The following is a 16,095-nucleotide window of genomic DNA, read 5'->3' on the forward strand; positions in this document are numbered from 1 at the left end:
GCGGCGGCGGGCGGGACGAGAGCTTGATGACGGCACTCGAGAACCCAGTCAGTTCTGAGCTCACCAATATGGAAGGCTTTCGGGAAGGTCTAGCACACGCCATTTTCTCAAGCTGTCCCGGACGCGCCAAATCGAGGGACAGGGTTCTGTTTTCAAGAACTCTTTTGAGACGGACTAGAGAACTTTTCTGGATCGAAGCTCTCCTAAACTACTTCCTTTTCACCTCTTTACTCTTAAACACCGCTTCAGCAGAAAGCACAGTAACCTAGTTCCTTTTGCAATCACAGACCTTAAAGATTTTGCCCGAGGCACTTCAATCCCTGGCTTCCATTTTGCCTCCATTATCCTTGTTTAAGTGGAGGAGGACAGGTTGTCACTATCTTTAGCGCTTGCGGTTAATACTGGGAACAGAATTCTCCTTTAGACAACTTAAAGTACTTTGAAGATAGAAACTGAGGTCTCAGCCGGGCGGTAGTGGCACACGCCTTTAATCCCAGCACTCCGGAGGCAGAGGCAGGCGGATCTCTTGAGTTCGAGGCTAGGCTGGACCAAAAGCCTCCAAAACAATACAGAGAAACCCTGTCTCGTAAAAACCAAAAAAAAAAAAAAAAAAAGAAACTGAGGTCTCTGCTGCTTCTGAGGTGGCCTTGGAAAAATTAAGCGACAGCTCAGTTATCTGTGCTAGATGTCCCAGTTAGATAAGCATCTAGTACTACTTATGACAAGCTCATAAGAAAAATATTGTTGGGGCCGGGCGTTGGTGGCGCACGCCTTTAATCCCAGCACTCGGGAGGCAGAGGCAGGCGGATCTCTGTGAGTTCGAGACCAGCCTGGACTACCAAGCGAGTTCCAGGACAGCCTCCAAAGCCACAGAGAAACCCTGTCTTGAAAAACCAAAAAAAAAAAAAAAAAGAAAAAGAAAAATATTGTTGGGCCGGGCGTTGGTGGCGCACGCCTTTAATCCCAGCACTTGGGAGGCAGAGGCAGGCGGATCTCTGTGAGTTCGAGGCCAGCCTGGTCTACAAGAGCTAGTTCCAGGACAGCCTCCAAAACAATACAGAGAAACCCTGTCTCGAAAAGCCAAAAAAAAAAAAAAAAAAAAAATATATATATATATATATATATATATATATATATATATATAGTTGGTCCAGCGGTGGTGGCGCAGGCCTTTTTAATCCCTGCACTCCCAGGCAGAGGCAGGCGGATCTCTGAATTCGAGACCAGCCTGGTCTACGTGAGTTAGTTTCAGGACAGCCACCAAAAGCCACAGAGAAACCCTGTCTCAAAAAATCAAAAAGAAAAAAAGCTAGTTACAGGACAGCCTCCAAAGCCACAGAGAAACTTCTGTGTCAAAAAAAAAAAAAAAAGCAAAAACAAAAAAACAGGCATACTGGGGCACACCTTTAATTCCAGCTCTTGGAAGGCAGAAGCAGGAGGATCTCTGAATTCAAGGCCTACCTAGTCTAAACAGTGAGTTCCATATGCATAAAGGTCTTCCCTGTCTCAAAACAACAACAATGAAATTTAAGATAAAAAGATTAACTATGAGAAATATGTATATTTAGGGGGGGGAAAATGAAACTGGGAAATAGCATCCCCAAGATCACAAAGCTAATGAATTGAATCCTAATTCTGTACTTAGGAGGCTGAGGCACTTGGGTTACTGAAAATTTGAGGCCAAGTTGGGCTTCAAAAGAGAATATATAGAAAAAGAGATGACTCAGTTGTTAAAGGCTAGGCTCACAATCAAAATAAGAATTTATAATTCCCTACAAAATCGTTCTCTGCTTGTTTTGTTTTTTATTTCCCTCTCACATCCAGAGATGTGGTTTCTCTGTGTAGCCTGGGCTGTCCTGAAACCAAGTCTGTAGACTAGAGCTGGCCTGGAACTGGCAGATCTGCCTGTCTCTGCCTTCTGAGTCCTGGGATTAAAGCATTCACCACCACCCTGGCTTTTTTTTTTTTTTTTTTTACTTTGTCTTTAGGGAACAGGAAGCAGGTTTTACTATGTGGCCCAGGCTGGCCTGGAACCAGCAATCTCCCCTAATCACTTTGGGGGGTGATTAGAGTGCTTGCCCCCTCTAAGGGGAGGGTCCTTGCTTTCATTACTACAGGAGGCAGGTGATGAGTCAGCTCCCCTTTATCCTTGCATTGCCCCTGGGAAGCAGCTTTATGCTCAACCCTGTCTCCCACCTCTGTGCTTGTTTCTTTAAAGGCAGAACTAGTTTGGTAGACACAACTGCAACCCCAACGTTATACTGGGTAGTGTCCGAAATTGAAGGATCTTAAATTCAATATTAGCCTGGACTACAAAAACATACAGGCCGGGCGTTGGTGGCACATGCCTTTAATCCCAGCACTCAGGAGGCAGAGGCAGGTGGAACTGTAAGTTTGAGGTCAGCCTGGTCTACAAGAGCTAGTTCCAGGACAGCCTCTAAAACAATACAGAGAAACCCTGTTTCCGAAAAACCAAAAAAAAAAGATGTACAAAATACACATACACATACACAGGCCGGAATTTGGTGGCAAATACCTTTAATGCCAGCACTCGGGAGGCAGAGGCAAGCGGATCTCTGAGTTCAAGATCAGCCTGGTCTACAGAGTGAGTTCCAGGACAGGCTCCAAAGCTACACAGAGAAACCCTGTCTCGAAAAAAAAAAAATAATAAATAAATGCAATTCCCAAAAGCTGCCCTCTAACCTACATATATGCACACACTGGCATGGACCCCCCCAAAATGTAATCTAAAGGAAAAAGGGAGTGGGGGAGACTGGAGAGAAGAAAGCTTTAGGACCAAAGAAACTTTCTGGAAGGAAGACACATTACTCATCCTTGTAAAGCAAGCTCTGAGGGTTCTGACACCTGTGTAGGGTATTTGGCACCAGACCACACCTAACTCACTAAAGGGGTGGAGAGTAGCCAAGGCTGTTGATAGCTTTCAAACTTGTTTCCTTTTTTTTTTTTTTTTTTTTTGACAAAGGTCTCACTCTGTATCCAGGGCTTTCCTACACTTTGTGGTGATCCTAGTTTCTGCCCCCAGAGTGCTGGGTACTAGAGGTCTTCTCCCAGGCCTATATGCTTCGGCCTCTGGAGTACTAGAATTTCTGTCTCTGCTGCTCATTTTTAAAAGAGCTTTAGAGGCTGGGTGGCAATGAATCCCTGTAATGCCAGCACCTGGGAGTCAGAGACAGAAAAGGCACAGTGTGCTACACGTTCAAGGCCAGCCTGACCTATATTGCTGATTCCAGGCCAGCCAAGGTTGTTGTTGTTGTTGTTGTTTGTTTCATGGTATTTTTTTCATGGTATTTGCTTTTTTTTTCTTTCTTTTTCTTTAAATTAGAAAACAACTTTACTTCACATGTCAATCCCAGCTCCCTCTCCAGCCAAGGTTTTATAATGAGATTGTAACTCCAAAAAATGAAGAGAGACAGAGACAAAGAGTTGGAGACCAAAGTGGGCTACATGTTATGCAAATTTCTGTTAAAGAAACCTCATCTCCAAACACCCAACAGCAAGAGGGAGGAGGAAGAGAGAGGGAAAAAAGAAAATGGAAAAAAAATAAAAAGATAAAGCCCAGAAGAAGCAAAAACATGATAGCAAAAAGGACTAAAGCAAGGCCAGGCTTTTCAGTTTGGGAATCCAGGGAACTCACAAGAATCCTAGAACTAGCTGCAAACAGTCTTTGCAACCACCATCATTTTAAATGACCCATTCTGTATATTTGCTGTCTTTGTTTCCTTATCAGAGAAGCATTGTGACTCATGCTAGCCTAGACAGTGAGTAGTACCTAGTACTAGGCACGCATTTAGTCCTGCAATTAGCTGGTAGCTCTGGTGACAGGGATGGGCTTTCTAAGAAGGAAGACTGAGAGGGCAGGGAGTGCTGGGAGCCAAGGTCAAGAAAACAATTTAAAGGCCCAGCATAACAGCATAGGCCTTTAAGAGACAAAGGTAGCTGGGACTATTCAAGGCCACCCTTGTCCACAAAGTAAACTCCAGCCCAGTGAAGGCTATACAGTGAAAACCCCATATAAAAGGGGGAAAAAAGGAAAGAAGAAAATGATTTAGGGGATGCAGCTCATGAAAGGTTCAGGCATTACACTGGCCTGCCCTGTTACATGGCAAGATGCTCTCAAGCAGCACTCTGGTCAGCCCAGAGTTCTGTGGGAACCACGCAGGTGCAAAAGGTCCTTTAAAGGACTGACCCCTGCCTGCTTATGCTCTCTATTACTCTCATGTGTCTCTCTCTTACTCCTCTTACTCTCATCATCTCATCCTCTCTCTCTCTCTTACTTTTTTCTATCTCTCTCAGCTCTGCATGGGTTGGTTATGCCTCTGCCCCTTGTCCTTCCCTGTCCACCAATAAAACTCCACATGGGACCATTGACTCGAGGTTTGTGTCTCGTTACTGGGTAAACCTAGACATTTTAACAACAGCTCAAATGGCCTGTAGAATATGTGCTAGAATTCACAGAACCCTAGGTTAGAGCCATAATGCTGATATAAATCAGTCATGGTAGCATTTGCCTAATTTACCTGTAATTCCATTCCTTGGGAGTCAGAGGTAGATCCTCTGACCTCTGACTCCCAGAGAATCTATAGCTATTCTCTGGAGATCTAAGGCTGAGGTATCTGAGGGCTTGCCTTAAAAAATTAAAAACCCTGGAGTTGGAGAGATGGCTCTGCAGTTAAACTCACTGACTGCTCTTCTAGAGGACCCTGGTTCAATTCCCAGCACCTACACAGCAGCTCACAGCTGTCTGTAACTCCAGTTCTAGGTTTTCTGACACCCTCATACAGACACACATGCAGACAAAACACCGACTCACATAAAATAAAATTTAAGAAAAAAATGTAAAACCTAGATCGGCAGTAGTGGTACATGCCTTTAATCCCAGCACTTGGGAGGCAGAAGTGAGCCTGATCTACAGAATAAATTCCAGGACAACCAGGGCTGATAGAAACCCTGGGGGTGGGGAGTAAGGGATGTGGGGTGAGACAAAAAAAAAAAAAAAAAGGCACACACCTTAATCCTGTAATCCCTTCCCAAAGAGACAAATGTAAACTAATCTCAGAGAATTCAAGGTCAGTCTGGTCTACATTGCAACTTCCAGGCCAGCTAAGGCTACATAGTGAGACAAAAACAAACCCACACAATGTTAGTTCTTTCTGTAGCTGAACTCTGGAATAACCACAAACAAATATTGCCTCTTCTGAGAAGAGCTGTAAGAAGGCTGTCCTGATGTAAACTGCACAGATGGTCAATGAAGCCAGAAACTTTAACAAGTAAAAGTGAAGCTGCATATGTAAGATCCTGTCTCAAAAAACAAAAAGGTAGGAGGTGGCTGTGTTGGCAGGCACTGCAGTCATACGAGCAGTCGATAGGTTAAGGCAGGGTACAAAGCCAGTTGCTTGCTGGCATGGGCTACATTAAGAGACCTTGTTTCTAAAAACAAATAGGGAGGCTTGAGGTATGCTGAGAAAGACAGAAGTTGCTTTAAATTCCATAGTCCATCTGCATTGGGAAGGGGGGTGTCTCCCTAAGTAATCTTGGTTGACCAGGCCTGACCTTGGACTCAAAGATCCTCCTACCTCTGCCTTCTGCCAGCTGGGATTAAGGGCGAGTACATACACCCCATACTTGAGAACTCCCAAAACCAAGCAAATCCCGTGCACCAAGCAAGGTAGGGGGTAGTCTGCACTGCATGAGACTGGGATCTGGGGAGAAGGGTAAGAGACGGCCTGAACGGGGAACAGAGCAAAGACTTTTCTAAGTTTGACCGTTCAGGGAATTTAGTTGGGGCTATTACATAATCTATGTGTTTTCCTTCCCCAAATACGGAGCTCACACCCAGGAGGGGAGCAGCGCTCAATTGTAGCTTGTAGCCTGTCACCGGGGCCTGTACCCTGAGGCCGGCACCCGGAAGGTGAAGGGTCCTGCCTGGAAGTTTTTTTTTTCAGTTCCACTTTTAAGCAAAACAGCAGTTTCTTTCCGAGTCCTCTCCAGCATTCCAGGGCTGGGAGCAAGCGCAGCCACCCCCAGTCACCCACCCGGAGTGGAGAAAGGTCTGGGGGCGCTGGCCAGGGGCTAGATTAGAGGCTCCCCTTCTCTTGGGCCACCCAGGACAGGAGCTGGATCTGTAAACAAACCCGTCTGGGCCTTGCATTGCAACAAGAATGGGGTGTGGTTTACGGCCTGTGGTCAGGCTGCTGGGTGACTGGGGGCGGGGCTCGCACCCTATTTCCGGCTAGGGCTGGGCCATCTGGTCGCCCCAGTCGTAGGATCCGCCCCCTGCAGGGCTTCTGAAACTAGCTGAAGTTCGGCAGAAGCTTGACACCTGATTTCTCTTGTCTTCTTCAGGAAGTTTCCACAAGCCCCAGGGAGCCAAGCTGGACTAGTGGGTGGTTCCAGTAGGGGAAAGGCCCTGAAAGGCCACGTGAATTCCTCAGCGATTTTGGTGGAGAGGAGGGACTGGCCTGGAGCTGTGCAAACTTCCAGCCCTGACGGTTTGGTTTCCATTGACCCACGCCCTTCTCGGAGAGGCTGGACAAAGATCCCCAGAGGCTTCAGTCGTTCACAGGACCTGTAACCTAGGTCATCCCTGAGGTTTGAAAAAGCTAGGTGTGGTGGCACTTGTCTTTAGACCCAGCACTGGGAAGGCAGAGGCAGGCTTGTCAACACAATTCCAAGACAGCCAGAGCTACATAGTAAAACCATGCTTGGGGAAAAAAACAGAACAAAAACCAAGATTATGAAAGAGATGCTGCACTTTGAACATTTCCAAGTCTTCGCAAGGTCTCCAGACTCCATGGTTATAGTCTTCACACGTCTGTAGGTTATCCTAAAGCATGCGGTACTTCCACCACTACCAAAGATCGGGTTTTGCACTGGGGGAGAGTGGGGACAGGAGGGTGTTTACTTCCTTTTGCTGATACCCGCATTGGAGATTGCAGGTTCCACATGCTTGTCATCTAACATCAGGGCCTGGCACTGGCATTACTGTCCCAGACATCTCCCGGCCTGTTCATCTCTGTGGTTGGCTGCTACATCTTTGCTCTAAACCCAGACTCCTCTGATCTGATTCTGCAACAGTAGCACTTTATTTTATTTATTTTTGGATTTTTTTTTTTCGGTTTTTCGAGACAAGGTTTCTCTGGCTTTGGAGGCTGTCCTGGAACTCGCTCTGTAGACCAGGCTGGCTTCGAACTCAGAGATCCACCTGCCTCTGCCTCCCAAGTGCTGGGATTAAAGGCGTGCGCCACCAACGCCCGGCTATTTTTGGATTTTTTTTTTTTTTTTTTTTTTTTGGTTTTTCGAGACAGGGTTTCTCTGTGGCTTTGGAGGCTGTCCTGGAACTAGCTCTTGTGGACCAGGCTGGCCTCGAACTCACAGAGATCCGCCTGCCTCTGCCTCCCGAGTGCTGGGATTAAAGGCCTGTGCCACTACCACATTGGTGGGATGTGCTATTCTTTTGTTACCCAAGCTAACCTGGAACTCCAGAACTTACCAGTCACTCTTGCAGCTGGAACTCTAAGCAGAGGCCACCTCACCAGCTTATGTGTGTTTGTTCAATGCTTAAGAAAAAAAGAACTTCATATAAAACCTATCATTTCACAAGAAATTAGTTAGGAAAATAATACTATACAGTAGAACAAGCTGGACCTGACTATGGTAGTAATTATGAAGGCAGAATGTAAATAATTGAAGTCTAGGGAACTATTACAATAGTACATGGAGCTATTGAGGACAAGGAAAGGAAGCTCCAGGAAAAATGTGCTAACCTCCACTATGCTCTCTGTCTGCCTTACATTTTGTTTTGTGAGCCGGCCCATGCCTTTAATCCCACCCAAGGTCCTATGGCTGCCATATTACTACAGTCTGCACACAGTTACAAAGGTCCCTTTAAGAAGAAAACCCCACCTATTTCCTCTCTCTTTCCAGCTGTTCCACCGCAGGGGCAGACAGACCTTTTTGCCTCTCCTCTTTCTCCCTAGCTCTGTCTCTCTCCCTTTCTTTCTCTTCTGTCCCCCATCTCCCTTTTCCTCACTCTCCTTTCCTCCAATAAAACTTCCCATATAAGCTCTGTCTGCCTGGTGTGTTTGTCCCTCGCCCGCCATGGGATCTGCCAATATCCACCTTGCGTGGTATTATAACACCACTGCCTTAAAATAATAAAATTAATAAAATAAAAAAGGTAAATTTAGCCGGGCGTTGGTGGCTCACGCCTTTAATCCCAGCACTCGGGAGGTAGAGACAGTTGGATCTCTGTGAGTTCGAGGCCAGCCTGGTCTACAGAGCGAGTTCCAGGACAGCCTCCAAAACAATACAGAGAAATCCTGTCTCGAAAAACCAAAAACAAACAAAAAAAATTAAGTTTATACCAGAAATCCCACACTTGCAGACTGAGGCAAGAAAGGAAGATACTACCCTGGGCTGTACAGAGAACATCAAAACAAAGCAGAGCTACAAAGGAGGGCTCCCTGCTTCCCTGGTGGAGAGTACAAGAGAGACTTTCTGAACAGGGTTTTAATGGCTCCACCTCTGTTCTGAGAATGGGTGTTTGGTTTGATCTCTTCGTCCCTGCTAGGTACAGATCCTGGGCGAACGGAAGCTGGTTAACACAGATGGCGCGCCTCCGGATGCTGACGTCAGTTCAGACTTTGACCCACATGCACCCACACAGGCCAGTGGCAGCAAAGGTCAGATTCTGGCTCCTAGGTGGTTGGCTACAGATACTCCCTCAGGCTAAGTCACCTCCATCCAGCTGCTTGAGAAACTGAATCAGACATTATTAAGTGTCTGACGTGGCCCTGCCATGATGCAATAGGAAGAACACTGCCTAGCCTAACAAATAATCTTTGCAGACCATTAAGCGGGAATATAGGCAAGACTTTAGATTAATATCCCGTTGGCAGCAAATATGAAGGCCAAAAGAATAAGGTCACTGAAAATAAAGAAAGTGCTGCAGATCTAGCTGGGTGGTAGAGCATCTGCCTAGCATAGGAGAGGTCCTAGGTTCATCTCATACAAGGTAGCAATGCAGTGACTAGTCTGTTAGCACAGGACAGTAATCCTAGCACTTGAGGGGAAAGAGACAGAGAACCACTGCAAAATTTGTTACCAGGGAAAATCAGGGTTCATGGGTTCCTGTCTCATTAATAAAAGAACTTCATAAGGTGAGTTTGATCCCAGGGACCTAAGTATTAAGAGAAAAGAATCAACTCCCACCAGGCAGTGGTGGTTCACACCTTTAACCCCAGCTCTCCCTGGAGGCAGACACAGGCGAATCTCTGTGATTTCAAGGCTCACCAGGTCTACAGAGCTAGTTCCAGGACAGTCAAGGCTATTCAGAGAAAGCCTGTCTAAAAAAAACCAAAACAATAACTACTGTAAATTCTCTAAACTCCACATATGCACCATGGCATTCATACACACGCATATAGAAAGATGGATGATAGATATCTTAAGTAAAACACGAGAGAATTTAAAACATTCAGAAAGATGCTCAAAAACTGGGAATGAGAAGCTAAAAATCCTGGCAATTTCTGGGAAGAGGGAGATAGAGAAGAGAAAATCACAGCTTCTTCTTGGAGGGCATGGTCTTCAGAAAACCAATGATGAATTCTAGAGTGTCGGGGAAAACATTAGGATTTGCTAGGTCCCTGAAAAAACAATAAGGAAATGGAAATGTTTAACACTTTTTTTTTTTCCGAGACAGGGTTTCTCTGTATTGTTTTGGAGGCTGTCCTGGAACTCGCTCTGTAGACCAGGCTGGCCTCGAACTCACAGAGATCCGACTGCCTCTGCCTCCCAAGTGCTGGGATTAAAGGCTTGCGCCACCAATGCCCAGCTCAATGTTTAACACTTTTTAATTTAAAAAAATGCTATTAAATAGTTGTTGCTTGTTTTTGTATTTTGAGGCAGGGTCTCTCTATGTAGCCCTGACTGTCTTGGAATGCCTTACGTAGACCAACCTGGCCTTGAATTCACAGAGATCTGCTTGCCTCGTCCCCCAAATGGTGGGATTAAAGGTATGTGCTACCACACCTAGCTTTAAAGATTCAATGTGCATGAGTGTTTGCCTACACGTATATATGAATATCAGATTCATCTCTGGTGCTTAGGGACTGACATACAGCTATTGCATATGTATGTTTTCATGTGGATATTAGGAACCTAACCAGGTCTTCTGCTAGTGTAGCAAGTACTCTTGACCTCTGAGCCATCTCTCCAGCCCTACTGTTTATATTTTCTGGGGAGCAGATGGATATACATGTGCCACAGTGTATGTGTGCAGATCAGAGAACAAATTTGGATGGTTGATGCTGTCCTACTGTGGTGGTCCTTGGCTTGATCATCAAGCTTGATGGCAAGGACCTTTACCCAGGGAGCCATCTTGCCAGTCCAAACTACACTACACTTTTGGAGTTAGAACCCAGAAAAATAAGCAGGCTTAGCAGCACTTCCTCCTGGAAGCTCTGTAAGCAACTGCATGGGGGTGGGGCTTCTGGGAAGTATAGGTTCATTATTCTTTAAGGGGATAATTACTCCTCCCTCTTCCTGGTACATCTTCGGATGAATCAACTTTCCTCAGACCTTGGTCTCCTGAATAGGCCCTGCTAGATTAACTCTTAAGGGAGGAGACAGTCGTTTGTAATGTTCTAATCTTTGAAGCAGATCAGAATGTCATTCACGTCTCCACCCAGGGCCAGAGGTCAAACTCAGATTCCATTCTTTTGACCAGGAGGAAGTAGCTTTCCCTTGGGCCTCTCCACCTATTTATATGGTACACCCAGGCAGTGATGGTTTTTCCCTTTCTAAAGTTACTGGGGAAACAGGAAATGGGGTCCAAAACTAACTGAGGTTTGTTCTCTAGCCCCCAAGACTGACTACTTACTAAACACTGTTTTTTGTTTTTTTGGGTTTTTTTTTTTTTTTTTTTTTGGTTTTTTGAGACAGGGTTTCTCTGTGGCTTTGGAGGCTGTCTTGGAACTCGCTCTGTAGACCAGGCTGGTCTCGAACTCACAGAGATCTGCCTGCCTCTGCCTCCCGAGTGCTGGGATTAAAGGTGTGAGCCACCAACGCCCAGCATATAGCCGATTTTATTCTCACCTTGAAAATCTAGAGACCCGATTTGAATGCTGTTCGAACAAAAGGATGCAGGAGCCAGGCGTTGGTGGCGCACGCCTTTAATCCCAGCACTCGGGAGGCAGAGGCAGGCGGATCTCTGTGAGTTCGAGGCCAGCCTGGTTTACAGAGCGAGTTCCAGGAGAGTCTCCAAAACAATACAGAGAAACCCTGTCTCGAAAAACCAAAAAAAAAAAAAAAAAAAAAAAGGATGCTAGATTGGAGATTTGCTCCCACCTAAAGTATACCAGGCAACTGTAAAAAAGGAGAGTTAAGAGTGGAAAGACCAGAGCCTCCAGACAGTTCTGGCATTTCTGGTTTCTGGCCAAGGACAAGAACTGAGGTCTGTCCCTAAATTGCCTGCACAGTTTCTATCTTCTGTTCTCATCATTTCTGAGGTCAAATTGGTCTGTGTAGCACATTCTAGTATAATTATGGAGACTCCCTCTGAAAAACGAACAATGAAAAGGGGATGGCAGCACTGACTGTAATCTCAGCACTTGGGAGACTGAAGGAGGAGGATCAGGATGAAGGTCACCGTTGGCCATGTAGCACTTGAGACTAGCCTGAGCGCCATGACACCGGATCTGTGTAAAGAGAGAGCCAACCCTGTGGGGAAGCACAACGTTAATCCCAGCACTTGGGAGGCACAAGCAGGTGAATCTCTGAGTTCAAGGCCAGCCTGGTGAGTTCAATAATAATAATAATAATAATAAGTAAAAAGAGAGAAAGGAAGTAGGATGGAGAGATGGCTAGGAGGTTAAGACCACTTATTGTTCTTCCAGAGGAACTGAGCTCAGTTTTTTTTTTTTTTTTTTTTGGTTTTTCGAGACAGGGTTTCTCTGTGGCTTTGGAGGCTGTCCTGGAACTCACTTTGTAGACCAGGCTGGCCTCGAACTCACAGAGATCCGTCTGCCTCTGCCTCCCAAGTGCTGGGATTAAAGGCGTGCGCCACCAACGCCCGGCCTGAGCTCAGTTTTTAGCACCCCTGTTGAGCAGCTCACAGCCTGCAACCTATAATCCCATCTTCAGGGAAGCCAATGCCTTTTCCTCGCCTACCCCTACATCTGAACACAGGTGACACACACATACTAAAGGAAAGAAATGAAGGAAGGAAAGAAGGAAGGCATGATGTCACAGACCTTTAATCCTAGCACTTGGGAGACAGAGATGGGATCTCCATTAAATTCAAAGCCAGCATGAGCTACATAGAGAAAATACAGAGTGAGTTAAAGGCCAGACAGAGCTAGATAGTGAGACCCTGCCTCAAAAATAAATAAGTAAAATAAATGATGGGGAGACCAGTCTGGTCTACAGAGCCAGTGCCAGGATAGGCTCGAAAGCTACACAGAGAAACCCTGTCTCTCTCGAAAAAACAAAACAAAACAAAAAAATGATGGGGCTTACAGATAGATGGCTCAGCAGTTAAGAGCATCTTCTAAGCCTGGCAATGATGGTGCACGCCTTTAATCCCAGCACTCGGGAGGCAGAGGCAGACGGATCTCTGTGAGTTCGAGACTAGCCTGGTCTACAGAGAGAGTTCCAGGACAGCCTCCAAAAAGCCACAGAGAATCCCTGTCTTGAAAAAACAAAAACAAACAAACAAACAAAAAAAAACACTGATGCATAAAATTAAAATCTATAGGGGCTGGAGAGACAGCTCAGAGAGACTGGTCTTCCAGAGGTCCTGAATTCAATTCCCAGCAACCACATGATGGCTCACAACCATCTGTAATGAGATCTGATGCCCTCTTGTGGCCTGCAGGGATACAAGCCGACAGAACACTGTATACATAATAAATAAATCAAAAAAAATTTTTTTTGTTTTTTCGAGACAGGGTTTCTCTGTGGCTTTGGAGGCAGTCCTGGAACTAGCTCTTGTAGACCAGGCTGGCCTCGAACTCACAGAGATCCGCCTGCCTCTGCCTCCCAAGTGTTGGGATTAAAGGCATGAACCCGGCTAAAATCACTCTTATTTACATATCCATCCCTCCATTCCCTTGCCCTCCCATCCTCCCATGCTTCCCATTGACCCCACAACCCACCCCCACTCACTCTCTAGGGATAGTGAGACCTTCCACGGGGGATTGTCAAAATTCCTCACATCACTTGCGGGAGGGCCTAGGCCCTTCTGCCTGAATCTGGGCTGCAATAGTATCCCTCCATAGGGAAAGGACTCCCAATGTCCGTTTGTGATCTAGGAATAAACCCTGGCTCCACTGTTAGAGGTCCCATAGACTGCCTTGTCCTCCTAGCTGGCACCCACATTCAGAGGACTTGGTTTGGTCCAAAAGAAATAAAAATCTTTATTTATTTTTTGCTTCTGTTTTTCCAGACAGTATTTCTCTGTGTAACACCCCTGGCCTTGAATTTATAGAGATCTGTTTTCCTGTGCCTTATTTGTGTGGGAGCTAAAGGCATGTGTTACCATGCCTGGAAAATATCTTTATCTTTAAAAACTAATAAAAATAAAAATTTGGGCTGGAAAGGTGGCTCAGTAGTTAGGAGCATTTACACAAACCCAGTGTTGGTTCCCAGCACTTTCACCAGGAAGTTCACAACAACCCGACACTCTGCTCACACCAGCATACTCGTATACACATGGTACAAACATACAACTTCTTTTTTTGAGACAAGATCTCACTGTGCATCCCTGGCTGTCCTGGAACTCCCTATGTACACCAGGCTGGCTTCAGACACACTTTTTTTTTTTCAAGGCAGGATTTCTCTGTATTGTTTTGGAGGCTGTCCTGGAACTCGCTCTGTAGACCAGGCTGGCCTCGAACTCACAGAGATCTGCCTGCCTCTGCCTCCCGAGTGCTGGGATTAAAGGCGTGTGCAGCCAACGCCCAGCTCCTTTTTTTTTTTAGATTTATTTATTTGTTATATATACAGTGTTCTGTCTGGATGTATCCCTGCAGGCCAGAAGAAGGTGCCAGATCTCATTACCTCTGGACCTCTCTCTGGAATACCAGCTGTGTTTTTTTTTTTTTAGATGTATTTATTTATTATAAATACAACATTCTGCCTCCATGTATGCCTGCACGCCAGAAGAGGGCACCAGATCTCATTATGGATGGTTTTAAGCCATCATGTGGTTGCTGGGAATTGAACTCAGGACCTCTGGGAAGAGCAGTCAGTGCTCTTAACCTCTGAGCCATCTCTCCAACCAACCAGCTGTGGTTTGTTTTTGTTTTCGAGATAGGGTTTCTCTGTGTAGCCCTGCCAGCTAGTGTTCTTAACCACTGAACCATCTTTCCAGCCCCCAGGAAGGATACCTTTAGGGTTTGGTTCCCCCTCCTGAACCTCCCTAGTGCTGTTAGGGCTACAGGCCATCCCATGTCACATGCACACCTGGCTCCTTTTTTGAGACAGAGCCTTGGTTTTGCTTAGTAACCTAGAATGGCCTACACTCCTTAATCCTCCTGCCTGAGCTACCTTCCAGCCCCCGCTCTCAGCTGGGACTATATACAAGCGCTACACGTGGCAAAAGTGGGTTAGAATTTTCGGATGGAATAATACTAATTAAAATGCCCGCTGGCTTCTCATTCCTGCCACCCCAGTCTACCTCTGCCTGATTCTGTTTGTGCTAGAATTTAGTCCTTTGCCGTGGTTCTCTTCCTTTGTCACAGCAGTTTTAGGCGCTGTGCCAAAGGCATGCCTCTTCTTGCCATCTACCTCAAGGTTTGGAAGTCTGAGGAGAAGAAGTGGAAAGACTCTGGCGTGGTGCCTTTTTAAGCTGTTACTTGGTGGTAGGAGGATGTGGGTGAGACCCTTCACACTGTGGCCAACATGTAGAAGGAAAAGACTCGGAAAATTAGGAATCCTCCCTGGGACGGACTTGAGACAAAAGCTGAAGATGAGGTAGCAGGCCAGAGAATTTCTGATCGTCTCATCTTCTGTTGTGCAATCTTTTGGACAGGGCCTCTGAAGGGACTCTGCCCGCTCAAGGGTGGCTATCATGGCTCTGGCAGGCCTTGCCCTTCTCTCCCATTCCCTTTGCCTTGCTAAAAACTGTTAGATTACATCCCTAAAGCTGGCCACCAAGGTCTATTCCGTATTTGGCCACTTCCTCCCCCTTGAACCTGACTACCAAGGTTCAGCTATCAAAGTATTGAAGTCCAGCAATCAGAAGCCCCCACTAACCCTAATTAACATGCCCAATTAAAATTAAACACCTCATCTTAACATGGGGTTTCCCCTTTTATCTTCAGAATCTGCCATTTGCCTATGGGTCTGTCCTCCCTCTATCCGGAGGCTCCTTTGTCCCTCAGGGTCAAATATCCCTGCCCCATCTCCCTTTTTCCTTCTCCTTCTCTGTAGTCCTCTATCTCCTTTTGTCTCTTATTCCCTACCCTCTGTCCCTCTGGGTCAAATAAAATTCCTTTGTGCTAAGAACTTGGCTTCAAGCTTGTTCCGTGCTAAGGCAGGTTGCGAGCTCCTGTTCTCCTGGCTGCAAGCGCTTGACCTGCAAGCCTGTGTCAGTAATCCTGCCCTCCAACCCAAGCTACTGTGCACACTTCTGCCTCAGACTAAAGCCACCTTCTCCACATTTTGGTTGTTGTTCTTGGTTTTGTTCACTCTGTGCTTCTGAAATAGGCTCTAACTCTTTGGCCCAAGATGGACTGTAACATACATGTACATAAATGCACAAATATAAACAAATGTCATAGAAAAAAATAAGAAAAGAACTTTTCTCTCTCTCTCTCTCTCTCTCTCTCTCTCTCTCTCTCTCTCTCTCTCTCTCTCTCTCTCTCTCTCTCTCTCCTGCATGTGTGTCTATATCAGGGTGTGCTGGGTGTCCTGGAACTGGAGCTACAGACCATTGTGAGGGAATTGAATCTGGGAGCTCTAGAAGCCCGGCCATTGCTTTGAACCACTCAGCCATCAATCTCTCCAGCACCCCAAAAAAGCTCTTAAGGCAGCATGGTGGTACACACATTTAATCCCAGCACTCTGGAGGTA

Source organism: Mesocricetus auratus, unplaced genomic scaffold (genome assembly GCF_017639785.1).
Source record: "Mesocricetus auratus isolate SY011 unplaced genomic scaffold, BCM_Maur_2.0 Super-Scaffold_100010, whole genome shotgun sequence".
Taxonomy (NCBI): Eukaryota; Metazoa; Chordata; class Mammalia; order Rodentia; family Cricetidae; genus Mesocricetus; species Mesocricetus auratus.